This window comes from Sphaerodactylus townsendi, linkage group LG17, assembly GCF_021028975.2.
Source record: "Sphaerodactylus townsendi isolate TG3544 linkage group LG17, MPM_Stown_v2.3, whole genome shotgun sequence".
NCBI lineage: Eukaryota > Metazoa > Chordata > Lepidosauria > Squamata > Sphaerodactylidae > Sphaerodactylus > Sphaerodactylus townsendi.
In genome coordinates, this window is record NC_059441.1 from 27,623,846 (window position 1) to 27,639,447 (window position 15,602).

Sequence of the window (15,602 nt, forward strand, 5' to 3'; positions counted from 1 at the left end):
CAGGGTAAGGCCGAATTCACCTTGTGATCAGGGCGGGGAAGCGACGTCTTTAACCGCCAAGAAGCGCACTGCCTTCTAGGACACGTTTACCGCTGTCACAGAGCAAATGGCAAGCCCAGAAGGCTGTGCAGCGACATAAGGAAGCCGACCTTCTGGAACTACCATTTTTGCCAATAGAAGCAAGTAAAGCAAGCACAAGGCTCCTCTTGGCTTTGGCGCCGCGAGGGCTGCCGCCTGCCTTGCGCCCCAGAAGGCGATCGCGACAACCCTCAAAAATTGGGACAACAATTTGCCCAGAAGAACCCGTGGGGCGGCGGGACAAATTGTTCCCAAAAGGCGTGACGGTCCTTAAAAGCGGGGCGTCTGGTCAACTATCTAAAGGGAACCACTCCCAGATTATTAGTGGGGCTTGCTCCTTCAGACTGCTAAAATGGCTGTGTGGCCGTCACAGACTATTTCTGTATCCCTCGCCCAGAAAAGGAGAACGTCCCTGTATAAAATTTGCAAACTCTGGCTGCTTTGCAAGAGGCCGCTGGAGCCACGATTGCTCCCGGTTGGCATTTTGCAAGAGGAGGATTGTTGCTGAGAGGTGTTTAGCAAGGCCCGGGCTTGGCTCGGCTCGGCTTGTGCAAGAGACTCGGCATCTGAGCACCCCCACCCTAGCCCCAGAGGAAGCTGGCATGCGGCCTGCATACCAAGAGTGGTTGCCAGGCAACAGTGAAAAGGATCCGAGCCTGGGCCTCTCCCAGCATGCACTGCAGCATGCCTTGCAAACAATCCCTGCCACGTCGACAAAAAGAGTGGAAATTTACTGCTGTCTTCTCCCTTCCGCCCCCATCGCACACACACACACTGCACACTTGATGTTCAAGCACCCTCTTCTAACCACTGGAAACCTTGACACTGCTTTTTGTATGAAAAGGAGACATTTTGCATCGCTCTAGTTCTGGATTATAATTGCAGAGGGGTTTTTAAGACAGACAGAAGGATAGATAGATAGATAGATAGATAGATAGATAGATAGATAGATAGATAGATAGATAGATAGATAGATAGATAGATAGATAGATTGATTGATTGATTGATTGATTGATTGATTGATTGATTGATTGATTCAACTGACCTTTATTAGGCATACCCACAAGACTTAAAACAAAGTACAAAACTGAGCAAAGGATAAAATCAACATGATTCTTAAAGCAAAACTTGAAACCAGGACAAATCATTTCAGGCCAGGTGAACACAGACGCGTAGCACCCAGGGGACTGAAACGTCTTGCGCGAGGTCTGCATTCTGGGGCGAGGGGGTGGAAGGCGGGCAGGGGTGCAGGGCACGGATCCCCCGGGCGCAATTCCCCCTCGCTCCGGCCCTGGGGGAACAAACTTCCCTTAAGATCTTATCTTGATCACCTCTAACAAAAATTCAGTTGTTTTTCCAGTTATCCCACTGCCACTGTTATTCAGCAGGTGTATAGTCTTAATATGCTCAGAACAACCTATTTTATTTCCTAGCACCAGGAATAGACAGAGAGAGAGAGACAGAGAGAGAGAGAGAGAGAGAGAGAGAGAGAGGAGGTGAGTCAGTGATCCACTTTTGTATGGCCAAAAAACCCATAATTCCATTGCTAAACTGAATAACAATTATGCTTTCCAGTGAAATTAAAAAAAAAACCACGCTTAAACTAGCTAAATTTGCTCAGATTGCATTCAAAATCAGGAATATAAGAGACAACTAATGGTATATTGTTTTGTCATTAGAGTGGGTCTCAGACTGTTTTAACCAAATTGATAGGGAAATGAGATCGTTTTATTCAAACTTGATGGTATTATATCAGTATAAAATTGATAGATTCTGTAACTATTTTAATCAAACATTTTACTACTAAATGTTATTAGTATTTGAGAATAGTTATCGGTTTTACACAAATTGGCTTTAAAGTTTCAATGAACTGTTATATTTATTTTCCAGTTCTTAAGTCACCTATCATACGTGAATAAAGATCGCCTCAGAACAGTCATTATTTGTTACACTCAGGAATTTGTATTGACTTATTTTAAGTTTTATGGGTGGTCTATGACTGCAATAAGTAAACTTCTTCATTTCTAAACTGTTCAAAGTCTTGGAGATCTACCGTACTACCAATTCACTAAGTAAATGTACGAAGACCTCAGTATAGGCCATCAATGCCGAATCATTTTCAAGGTGTTGGTGCTAACCTTTAAGGCCTTGCGCGGCCTGGGACCTCCATACCTGCAGGACCGTCTTGCCCCATATGTCCTGAACTGGCCTCTGCACTCTGCAGAGGCCAATTTACTAGTGATCCCCTGGCCCCTCCATGATCAGCTAGTCTCTACCCGGGCCAGAGCCTTTACAGCTCTGGCCCCCGCCTGGTGGAATGCTCTCCCTCCAGCTGTGCGGGCCCTGTGGGGATCTCAGCAATTTCGAAGTAGGGCCTGGAGCACCGGTCGCCAGGGCCTCCGGCGGGAGGAGCCTGGCGCTGATGCCCCCGTTAACATCTGTGGATCCCTGCAGTCCCTCCCTCTTTTTTAGAGGATTGGTTGAGTGGAGTGGCCTCTTATTGTATTATTTATTGTATTTGATACTAATACGCTGCTTTTAATGGGGTTTTAATGATTCAAAGACTATAGAGCCATTTACTATGATTTATTTGATGATTTGAGATTTGTTACAGTTTTTTTATTTTGTTGCTCTATTTGTATGTTTCATGTTCACGCCTGGAGCCTTGAGGTATATAAATGTAATAAATAAATAAATAAATAAAATGCAACCATTCTCTTCATTCAGGTTTGATTTAAAACATTTTTATGCCGCCTTTCTAGCCAAAGCAGCATGATTTCTTCCATGATCTTTTCCACGATTTAATTTGGTAAATAGATAGGTTGACTTTTTTTAAAAGAACATTGTGCAAAACACTTCCTTAGCTCTTGCACATGATTTATTGTTTGATAAATTGGCATGAGGATGAGGAAAAAGGGTCATGAGTTTGTTTGGATCCACAAGGGAGCATTTTTGCCCACGGCCCCAAGGGCACCCCATGACCATCCATCAGGGGATTTATGCGTCTGCCTAGATGTTGCTCATGTGTGACCTTTGAAAACCAAGCAGATGTTTTCAGAAAGGGAGCTTTACACAAGGGTGTTGTGAGCAAAAGAAATGGTTTGTGAAAATATTGCTTGGAAGGTTACGGAGTGGGGGCGACATTGATGTGTGATATGTGATAGGGTTGCCATAGGACAGACTAGGACAGTGATGGCGAACCTTTTCGAGACCGAGTGCCCAAATTGCAACCCCAAACCCACTTATTTATTGCAGAGTGCCAACACGGTAATTGAACCTGAATACTGAGGTTTTAGTTTAGAAAAAACGGTTGGCTCCAAGGTGTACGTTACTCAGGAGTAAACTTGGTGAAGCAACCATGCAATGCTTCAAATGGGTGAATCATGACCCTAGGAGGGTTTACTCAGAAGCAAGCCCCATTGCCAGCAACTGAGCTTACTCCCAGGTAAAAGATCTTGCCCAGGCCAGCCTAGATGTATGTGTGTGGGGGGTGATTTTCGCCCCGCCCCACATCGATGAACTCCCACATGATGAACTCTGTGTGTGCGTGCCCACAGAGAGGGCTCTGAGTGCCACCTCTGGCACCCGTGCCATAGGTTCGCCACCACTGGACTAGGAGATCTCCTAGGATCACAATTGATCTGCAGATCATGGAGATCAGTTCCCCTGGAGAGTCACACACTCTGCCTAGCCTACTTTATAGGGTTGTTGTGGGGAGAATTAAGGACAGGAAAATTAAGTAAGTCTCTTTGGATCTCCACTAAGGAGAAATGCAGGTTAAAAATGTAGTAACGACATTAGTTGTTAAGAGGTCCTGAATCCACAGTCATGCTTTGTAAACATAAAGCAGTTTATTGAGCCATAGTAAAACACAAAGACAGGCTGTGCAAAAGAGGTCTATTCCATCTCTGATCTACACAGAAACAGGAGTGCCTCAGCTTGTAACTAAAAGGTTTGCAGAGAGCCGCGGATGATATAAAGAGTTTTTTCTCATATAATGAGGAGACTGACTTGGGAGGCTGTCAGATCCTCCATCTTTCCACTACTCTCCCCAAGAAACATTCATTTTTTCCCCCTGGCACGATTTAATCAGTGTTCCCCTTAGAAACCTCAGAGCATTTTAGACGATAGCAAAAACGCGTGTTAATAAAAGCTCCACTCCCCAATCCGGCCAAGCATTCTAGCTGGAATATTAACCAGTCTGAAACGTCCCTGATGCATTAATAAGGACTCAGTTTTCTCAAATATTTGGGGAATTCATCACAAGCTGTGCCACGGGATCAAAAACAGGATTGGAATCAAATTTATCTTCTGAACTTTCACATGCTGACTGTCGTGAATATAGATTTCTGAGAGCTGGCAGCCTGAGACATGAAGTACGTGACTCACCCATTCAGCGTATTCCCATGATCGATCTATCGATTTATCGATCATGTTATGAAATGGAAGAGACTAAAGGAAGATGGAAACCTTCAGCATGGAGTGAATAGAAGTATGCTCTCAACTATTGACCTGGTTGCCTTCTTTGTTACTCACAGACAATGTTTCTTCACCCACCCTGGACACTCCAACAGATATCATATACTCCACTTGCTTTCCCAACATCAGATCCTCTGAAGATGCCAGCCACAGATGCAGGCGAAACGTCAGGAGAGAATGCTGCTAGAACACGGCCATACAGCCCGGAAACCACACAGCACCCAAGATCGATCGATCTATCTATCTATCTATCTATCTATCTATCTATCTATCTATCTATCTATCTATCTATCTATCTATCTATCTATCTATCTATCTATCTATCTATCTATCTATCTATCTATCTATCTATCTATCTATCTATCTATCTATCTATCTATCTATCTATCTATCATGTTATGAGCACCGGTGCAGTGGTTAAGAGCGGTAGACTCTGATCTGGAGAACTGGGTTTAATTCCCCTCTCCTCCACATGAGTGGCAGACTCTTATCTGGTGAACAGGATTTGTTTCCCACCTCCTCAGTGGTGGGATCCAAAAAATTTAGCAACAGGTTCCCCTGGTGGTGGGATTCAAACTGTGGAAGTAAGCGCCAATGATGGGACTGGGCAGGGAGCTTGCGGCCAGTGGCGGGCAATCAGGGGGTGGGGCATTCCTGGGCGGGGCTGTGGCAAGGACACAGCCGCTCTGCTGGTCCTTGGGCGGGAAACGAATGCACGCAGGCGCAGGCTGCCACGCACGCCGGTGCACCTCCTGCTAGACTGCTTCAAGTTCTGCGCGCTACTGCTGAGAGGAGGGGCGTAACTAAGGCAAAAATCACGTGGCAAAATCACCAATTAGTAACCCCCTCTCGGCACAAACAAATAATTAGTAACCTGCTCTCGGGAACCTGTGAGAACCTGCTGGATCCCACCTCTGCACCTCCTCCACATGAAGCCGGGGGTGTGATCTTGGGCCAGTCACTCTAACGAACTCCTATCGGCCCACCACCTCACAAGGTGACTGTTGGCCAGAGGGAAAGGTTCAGAAACTGTCCACAGAATCTCTTTAGGACAGAAACACATGGTATAAATCCAAAATATGCTGCTGCTGCTGCTTCTTCTATCTGTCTATCAAAACATTTTGCAGCTTCAAAGCCAGTCTGGTAAAACCGGTCTCTGGGCAGGAGCAGACTGTAAAAACAATTTACGAGAAGATCAACCCTTTGATTGCAAGCCTAATTAAAAGGAAATGCTGCAGGCTGGGGCCTAAGAAAGAGAGAGGTAGGCAAGCCTTCCTGCATTCCTTAGGCTGTGTGTGCATGCTGTGTAGCTTGCAGGTGGAGACTGGTGTCCTTCCCACACACACGCACACACACACACGCACACACACAAAAACCCCTTGGAATGTCTGAAAAGTGATAGTTATCTCTTAATGAAAAGCTGGCTGGAGGTCTCCTGGGATTACAAATGATCTTCAGGAGACAGAGATCAGTCCGCCAGGAGAGAATGGCTGCTTTGGGGAGGGGGTGGTGGTGGATGCATTTTATAGCATTATTAGTCCACCCAACCCCCTCAGGTTCTACCCTCAAATCTACTCCCCCCACACACACCCACAGACACACTTTCTGTTCAAGCACCCTCTTCTAACCACTGGAAACCTTGACACTGTATGAAAGGAGACATCTTGCGTCTCTCTAGCTCTGGATCATATTGCAGAGGGGTTGCTTTAAGACAGATGGGCAGACGGACAGACAGACAGATGGGTGCTGTGTGGTTTCCGGGCTGTATGGCCGTGTTCTAGCAGCATTCTCTCCTGACGTTTCGCCTGGATCTAGCCACAGATGTAGGCGAAACGTCAGGCAAAACCTACAATTCTGCAACCATACAACAGCCTAACACCAATCATTCTTCAAGGCATTTGAAGCCTTGAACAAGACAGACAGATATTCAGAAGGACAGAGATATAGACAGGCAGGCAGGTGGACAGACAGATAGGTAGATATGTTCACAGCTGGGAGGAGACCCCAGTCTCTAAAAATGTGTCCGAGGAAGTTTGTGAACTTCAGAGGTGGTTTGCCATTGGCTGCCTCTGCATCACACCCCTGGTATTCCAAATACTTCCAAATGCTAACCCCTTATGCTCACAAAGGTGGAAGCCTTCAGACTAGTTAAGAATAGGCTCTTGGATCTTGATTTTCATAATTTGACTCGTGCTGCCAAGACAACCTGTTCTCCGACTACATCAGGGGTAGGGAACCTGCGGCTCTCCAGATGTTCAGGAACTACAATTCCCATCAGCCTCTGTCAGCATGGCCAATTGGCCATGGTGGTAGGGGCTGATAAAGTCTCCCTGTTTATCTGAAGCAAGGGTCCCTGAACCTACAATATTAATCCATCGCAGAGGCATTAGAATTATAGCATATCGCCGATCCTGCTGGTCACTCCACCAGAAGAGCCTAAATGCTGCAAGGATGTAATATTAACATACCATCAGCTCTGCTGGAGGAAAGATGTAAGAATATGGAGCGTTCTAAAGAGTTTGTTCAAAACAATGATATGACTACGGTTGAAACACTTGACCATTCTCTGTTTCTATGCCCTAAGCCACAATAAGATGCAGCATGAAATCATTAATTCCATTTTCTTACGAAATGTTCTCCAGTGGCATGAGTGTTATAAGATCCCCAATCTCCTGAACAGCTCTGATGTGGTCTTTTGTGAAATATTGCAAATTTTATGCACAGAGTAGTAGTTTTAACTGCATTTCTTAACCTTGTTTTGTTTTAAAATTTTGTCCTGTTTTATATGCCAATAAAGGCTTGTGTTGTGTTGTGTGTCCAAATGCTAACCAGAGCCGATCCTACTGAGCTTCTGAGGTCTGCTGAAATCAGATTATTCTGGGGCTATCTAGGTCAGAATGTACACAAACACACACACATTTCCTGTACTTATATGTAAGATAGAAATGACCTGTGTACTTCTGTTTCCTATATGTTCTCCATCCATGTAATGTGTACATGGGCATTCGACCTGTGGTTTGCAGCTTGGGTCTCTTTCTTTAATTTTCTGCTCTTCAAGTAGCTTTATTCAGTCTACTGATTGATAAATTAAAACAGCTCATTCCTTATCTCCAATTTTCATTTTTGACGGGTTGTCATTCCCCCCCCCCCCTTCATGCCTATTCTAAATCCAAATGAATGAAAAGCAATGATGTTACAAAAAGGACGAAATGTGACAAGAGGGAACCAACAGGATGACTTAAAGAACAGTGGCTATTTTGCATATTTTCCCAGGATCTCCTTAATATGTTTAGGGTAATCCAAATATCTCTCCCAGGGGGACAGCATCCTCACATCAACTGTCAGCATTGGAGAGAAATGAATGATAGAAAAAAGAGAATTGAACAAGGGGCAGTTTTTTGTTTTAAAAAAAGCAATTACAATAGGGTGCTGTGTGGTTTCCGGGCTGTATGGCCGTGTTCACAGCAACGCATTTCTCCTGCCTGACGTTTAAGCCTGCCATCTGTGGCTGGCATCTTCCAGAAGATGCCAGCCACAGATGCGAAACAAACTGTCGGAAAAGAGCCTGCTTCTTCACAACCTTAACAAACTCCCTGTACTCTAATGATCCGGCCGTGAAAGCCTTCGACAATGCAATTACAATAGCTGGTTTATGAATAGCAGAAAACAAGGAAGTACAGGAATGACTCATGTTCCCTATCTGGGGCTTTTGAAGCAATGCCCTTCCCCCACACCAGTTGTGGAAAAGCTTCAAACACGATTGTGCAAGAACCTGATTTATTTATTTAGCCTGTTCTTCCCTGAAGATAAGTTCTTTTCGAGGCCCCTGCATTTCACCAGGGCAATCCGATACCTGCTTGCAAACACATCTCTTCCCAGGGAGTGAGTTCCATTCAGTGCAGTGCCTGAGTCCTCAGACATCCGGTTACAATGAATTTCTAATGCGAGCTTAATTTTGGGGAGGTGGTAATACCCGTCTAGTTTTGTCGCATTCCTTTTTTTAAAACAAAAAAACCCAGCTTATGTGGGCTGGGTGGACGCTTGAGATTCTAGATTGTTTTGGGGTTTTTAGGATGGGGTTTTATTGTGATTTTTCACCATTGCGGTATGAGAGTGTTAAGAACATAAGAACATAAGAACAAGCCAGCTGGATCAGACCAGAGTCCATCTAGTCCAGCTCTCTGCTACTCGCAGTGGCCCACCAGGTGCCTTTGGGAGCTCACATGCAGGATGTGAAAGCAATGGCCTGCTGCTGCTGCTGCTCCTGAGCACCTGGTCTGCTAAGGCATTTGCAATCTCAGATCAAAGAGGATCAAGATTGGTAGCCATAAATCGACTTCTCCTCCATAAATCTGTCCAAGCCCCTTTCAAAGCTATCCAGTCCCATTGTTATTGTTTTCATTACAACCCACCTTGAGGCTCCGATAAAAGGGCTAGGAATAAATGCGAATAAATCAATAAAGGTCAACATGCTTTCAATCGAAAGCTCCTCCAGATCTCACCCCCGCAAAATAAACGCAATCTCGCTCCCTTCGTGCAAAACCATCTTTCTTTCCTTGTTCTAGTTTTGATGCTGATGTCATCCCAGGCCGGTTGCTATGGGAACCGTGGGGCACTGCGGCATTTTTGGACTGCGCTGCAAGAAGCAAGGATCAGCTGCAGAAGAATTGCTGCCACCCTGTGGCCGGCCAGCCAGGATCTCCAAAAATCCCCACCCTGCCCAGACAACGTATCGCGCGTTCCCCAAGGATGCGCATTTCTCCACCTTCCAAGGATTTATCTGCAGGTCTATTCAATCCACTGTAACCAATCTTAGATTGTTATCCTTTATCCCTGGAAGTCACATCTCCCACAAAAGCTTCTGTAATGGAGGTGTGGTGTACTGCTTAAAGCACAGGTGTCAAACTCGCGGCCCTCTAGATGTTATGGACTACAGTTCCCATCATCCCCTGCCAGCACCTAAGGACTGTCTGATTAGGAGCTGAGAAACCCGTGTTCGAATCCCTACTCTGCCACGGAAGCTTGCTGGGTAACCTCTGAGCGGTCATGCCCTCTCACCCTTGATCTTGGCAAGTATTTGGATGGGAGACCTCCAAGAAATACCAGGGGCATTTTGCGGAGGCAGGCAATGGCAAGCCGCATTCGAACATTTCTTTCCTTGAAAAGGGTTATATTATACTAAATAGATAATACAGGGTTATCTTATATTAAATATATAATATATTTATATTAAATATAACATGTCATCGGTGACTTGACAGTCCCCACGATTTTTTTTTAATGCACTCAAAGTTTTATTAGTGGAAACTGGGGATCCGAGGAAGATCAAGAGGTGATGGCCGCAACTAACCTGGATCAACTTTAAAAGCTTGGACATGAATTTATGGGGTAGAACTCGATCTATGGCTACCAATCTTGTTCCTCCTTGATCTGAGATTGCAAAATGCCTTAGCAGACCAGGTGCTCAGGAGCAGCAGCAGCAGCAGAAGGCCATTGGTTTCACATCCTGCATGTGAGCTCCCAAAGGCACCTGGTGGGCATAATGCGAGAGAGTAGCAGAGAGCTTCAGACTAGATGGACTCTGGTCTGATCCAGCAGGCTAGTTCTTATGTTCTTATGTTCTTAAGAAGGCATAATTAGCACCCCCAAACCTCAGGAGGTTTTCAGGTTTTTTTTAAAGCAGGTACCAGACATATAGATGGACATATAGATAGATTTGTATATATAGATTTGTATATAGATAGACGGATAGATTTGTAATATGACCTACTTTTAAAACTTGCAAAGCTGAGCAGCATTTGCTGCATTTTCTATTAATGCTAAAGAAAATACAAGTCGAAAATACCATCATGGGCTGCTGGAGAAATTACATATTTACTATTTATTAAAAAAATTATGTTCAGTCTAATCTTTGAATCTAATATTATTGAACATTTTGTTGTTGGTTTGAAATGTATGATTTATTTTGTGGCTCACCACTCTAAGGCTGTCTTACAGGGAGAGCAGTTTAGAAATCGAATAAGTTGCCAGCTGAGCTGTTGCCTTGAAGTATGTGAGGAAGCTAAATTTTTGTCTGTTCCAGGCATGGCTACTTGTCACGGACCCTGCGTGGGGCAGCCCTTGACTCGTAGAACAGTGATGGCGAACCTTTTTGAAACCTAGTGCCCGAATTGCAACCCTTATTTATCACAAAGTGCCAACACAGCAATTTAACTTGAATACTGAGGTTTAGGATTTAGAAAAAGCGGTTTGGCTCTGAAGCGTCGTTAGCAGGGGAGTAAGCTTGGTGGTAGTTGGTGGCTTTGCTTTAAAGCAACCAGCACAGCTCTTCCAATGGGTGAATCATGACCCTAGGAGGGGGTTTACTCAGAAGCAAGCCCCATTGCCCTTGACCAAAGCTTACTCCCCAGGTGAAGGATTGCACTTTAGTTCTTAGCATGAAAATCAGTGGGAGCTTAACAGAAACTTAGCAGTTTCCTAGCTGCTTCCCAAAGAAACTAGGCCTTAGGTTTAATGCTAATATGAAATAAATTTGGCGACCTGGGACAACCCTATAGATTGTGTGGTAGGGAAGGGAGGCGGTTCTATTTCTTAGCGATGCCCACAGAGGGCTCTGAGTGCCACCTCTGGCACCTGTGCCATAGGTTTGCCACCACTGTCGTTGAAGCATAGGAAGAGACCACAAGGGCCATATCCAGTCCAACACCCGGTCAAAGCTCACTGTATCTCCATTCTGGCCAAAGCTTCACATCTTAACATTTCTGCTAATAACAAAGCTATTAAAGGAGCAAGGGAATTGCTAAAACAGAAAGACGGTCGCCCCGTTTATTCCACTGGCATTATGTAGCTCTTTTGCAGCCTTTAATTTATATGTACAATTGTGAGCAAAAAAACCCAAAACATTGCAGGAAGCAAGAATCAGAGATTGTGATGTCATGTGTTTTTTTCTTTTTATTTATTTGCCATTAAAGGTATTTGATTGATCGATCAATTGATTGATCGATTGAATCAGAGATACTCAGAAAGATTTCTTCAGCAGAATTATAGCTCAGCTTTGAAACTGAAGCATCACAATCAAGGTGATTTCCTCGCTGGCGATTAATCCTGGTATAGTCACCCGAAATATCCAGGTTCCCTCGAGATCTCCTCACAGCCGAACCGCGGAACACAGATCAGTCCCATTTCTGGCTCCCCCCCTCCCACAATCACAGGTTTTTCCTGGACCTGCTTTTATATGCATCTTTTTGAAAAAACACTCCAATGGGAGCTAATAGGAGATGGGAGCCACACATTTTTGGGTCCATAACTTTGGCCCCCATGAACCAAACTTCACCAAACCTGGGTGGTATCATCAGGAGGGTCTCCTAAAGTTACTTTAGGAGTTTTGGTGCTGCTAGCTTAACAATTGGTGCTGGTAGCTTAACAATTGCACCCTTGCAGGCACGCACGCACACACACACACACGGGGCAGGCCTAGACATCTTCACTAGAAACATGCTGCAGTGAGGATGTTGGAACCGAGATGAAAAGGTGCCGATTGTTTTGAAACTTGGTTGTATCTAGATTAAATTTTCAGTGGGAATTCGGCCCAAGTTTGAGAGGAATGACTCAGAAAATGCCTAGAGACTTGCTGATGGCCGAACTTTTAGAGACAAAGCCGGGGAGACAGGAGAAATTGTGCCTTGGGGGGCATCTGCGTGTGCCCTGTGTGCTTGCTTCGTGCCCCCGCCCTGCCCTGGAACGCCCCCAAAATGCCATGAAACACCACCACCTCACCCCCAGAATGCCCTTGCCACGCCCCTGCAGGGGTGTACACCCAGTGCATCGCGCACCCCTTGTCCCCTTGGTGCTATGCCACTGCCGAGTGCCCAAACTGGCATGCCCACAAAGAGGGCTCTGAGTGCCACCCCTGGCACGCATGCCATATGTTCGCCACCACTGGCTTAGGGCTTCCAAGAGTGGAAAGGACATGGGAATAGAAAACAGCCAAGTCCTCTAGTGGCAGAATGTGTCATTGCACGAACAGCAGCAGCAACAACAACAACAGCAAAAGTCATGCATCCCTTCATTAGGACCACCAGAAAGATAACATCATGGCATGCAAGCTTTCAAGTCAGCCAGGGATGGAACAGGCATTTGGGAAGGAAAGAGGAAGAGACAATCGAAGGTACGTTGTGTGGTATCGTGCGTTGGCAGGCCTAAGTCTGCAGCTAGGTTGCCCCTTGTCACCGGACCCCTCCCAGAGACATAGCGGCAGAAAATTGTGCCTGGGGCAATACCTGATTTTTCTCCCCCCCCCGCCCCCTCCTGTGCTCCCTCTGCCCTTACAGCCTCCCTGTCAGCCATGGGGGCCATCCATTGCCACCCCCTATGCTTCCGCAGTTCCCACGGGGCGGGGGGCTAAGACAAGCATGCCAGACACGCAGCAGCCCAGTGAGGCGGCCAGGGCTAGTCACAGTTCTCTCTGAACTCTCTCAGCCCCACCTGCCCCACAAGGTGTCTGTTATGGAGAGAGGAAGGGAAAGGAGCTCGTAAGCCACCTTGAGTCTCCTTACAGGAGAGAAAGGTGGGATATAAATCCAAACTCTTCCTCGTCCTCCTTCTTCAGTCTGGGCCAAACCTGCCCTTCCCTCAATTTCAAGCAGCAGCTACTTGGCCTGTCTGCCCAGCCAAACCCCCACTCCCTCCTCTAGACTCCCCCATGTCCCTGGCTCCTTCCCCCCACTCAATGCCGAGGTCTGAAATGGCCTCCTACCACCCTCTCCCCAGGTGAGTTTGCTGTGATCTTCTGGGGAAGGGATGTGGGAAGGTACATTGGGAAGGGAGTACCGGGGAACGCCCGGCCTCTGCCAGAGCATCCACTGTGTCTAGGGCAGGGGTCGGCAACTTTACCACCCAAAGAGCCATTTGGACCTGTTTTCCACGGCCGAAGATCCTGGCAAGCGGAGCCACCTCCGGTTCAGCCCCTCCACTCACCTTTCCTTCCAGCGCTGCTCTGGAGGGCTGGAGGCAGAGGTGGGATTCAAGGGGTTCCGAAGGTTCTATAGAACCTGTTGTTATTATATAATAATAATAATAATAATAATAATAATAATAATAATAATAATAATAATAATAATAATAATAATAATATAGAACCTGTTGTTAAAATTTAAAATATTACTTTTTTAATACTTAAAATTTAAAAAGTGATCTTAAAAATATTTTAAATACTTTTTAACCGTCATTATTGGGATCCCACCACTATTGGAACCTGTTGTTAAAATGTTTGAATCCCACCACTGGCTGGGATTCACGCTACTCTCTGATCTCCAGGCCACGTGGAGCCGCAGTATAAAAACTAGAAGGACTTGCATGTGGCTCGGGCCACTGGAGTTGCAGACCCCTGGTCCTAGGGGCCCAGGGATGCTAGCAGGGACAGCCCTCCGCACAGTTTGGGGCTCTGCCTGCCATCCCAGGTGCCACAGGAGCAGACGGGTGTGACCTCAGGTGGCTCAGGGCTTCTCCTGCCACTGAGGCAGACTGATCACAGCTCGAATTGGCATGGGACTCTCCCTGGCGATCCTGGGAGGCTGCTCGAGGCTGACACAAGGAGGCACGAAGTAGCGATCCTGGGTGGGAGTGCGGGAGATCCGACCGTCCCAGGACAGGGGCTGTGGTCCTAAAATTAAAGGCAGGCAGATTTGGGTAAGAAGGTGTTGGGCAGAAAACGGGTTCTTCAAGCTGAACCAACCGTTGCGGGACCACAAAATAAACGGCAATCTTGTTTATTATTATTATTATTATTATTATTATTATTATTATTATTATTATTATTATTATTATTATTATTATTATTTGGGTGCTGTGTGGTTTCCGGGCTGTATGCCGTGTTCTAGCAGCATTCTCTCCTGACGTTTAAGCCTGCCATCTGTGGCTGTAGCATCTTCTAAGAGGATCTGATGTTGGGAAAGCTTAGTGGAGTATATATCTGTTGGAGTGTCAGGGTGGGTGGAGAAACCTTGTCTGTGAGTAACAAAAGAAGGCAACCAGGTCCAATAGTTGAGGGAGCATCTGTGAATAGAAGTATAGGTAACAATAGAAGACGCTATAGCATGTAGAAGTAACACTGGAGATAGCAAGGTCCACTGTGGTGGGGAGCATCTGAATAGAAGTATCCTGGCCTTTGTTTCTTTTGTCATGAGGGTCATCCCTGTGTTTGTGTGTGGGCTCCATACAGCCGGGCTCCACACAGCAAAAAAATTGATTCCGGCCGTGAAACTAACCAAACAATATATTATTATTATTATTATTATTATTATTATTATTATTATTATTATTATTATTATTATTATTATTATTATTATTATTATTAAAATTTAGTATACCGCCCTATCCCTGAAGGGCTCTATTAAATAGAGATTAGGGGGTCACAGGAGGATCTGAGAGCAGTGGCGTAGCGCCAAGGGGACAGGAGGTGCGTGCGCTGCGGGGGCGTTCCGGGGTGGGGCAGGATTATTTATTTATTTGTTTGTTTATTTATTTATTTATCTATCTATCATTTATCATTATCATTTATATACCGCCCTCCCCGAAGGCTCAGGGCGGTGTCCATCAACACTAAAACAATTTAAAACATCAAATACATAATTTACAATAAAATAATATATAAAATACTAAAACTACAGATGGCTTCAGCCCCTCCTTCCCCCTTTAGTGATGCTCTGTGAAAATGTTCAATTGCAGGGTGCACCACACTCGGCTATGATGATGGAGGCCGGCTGCCGGGTTGGTTCAGTTCAGCCCTGAAAAATGTGAATGCCTGCAAAACCAAGCGGGGAGGCATGAGTTTTTTTCCCAACAGCCCTTGCATGGAAACACTGCCAAGCCAAACAGATTGGCAGCCGTGAGTGCCATTAAAGACTACTTAGAATTACACGGAACAGCAGGACTTTTAAAAATACAGCACTGAGGATTGATTGATTAATAAGATTTGCTACTATCGGTTTAAGCTGCTGCCTGTCCAACGGAGCCGGGGGCATGTCAAAAACGGGTTGCGGAACGAA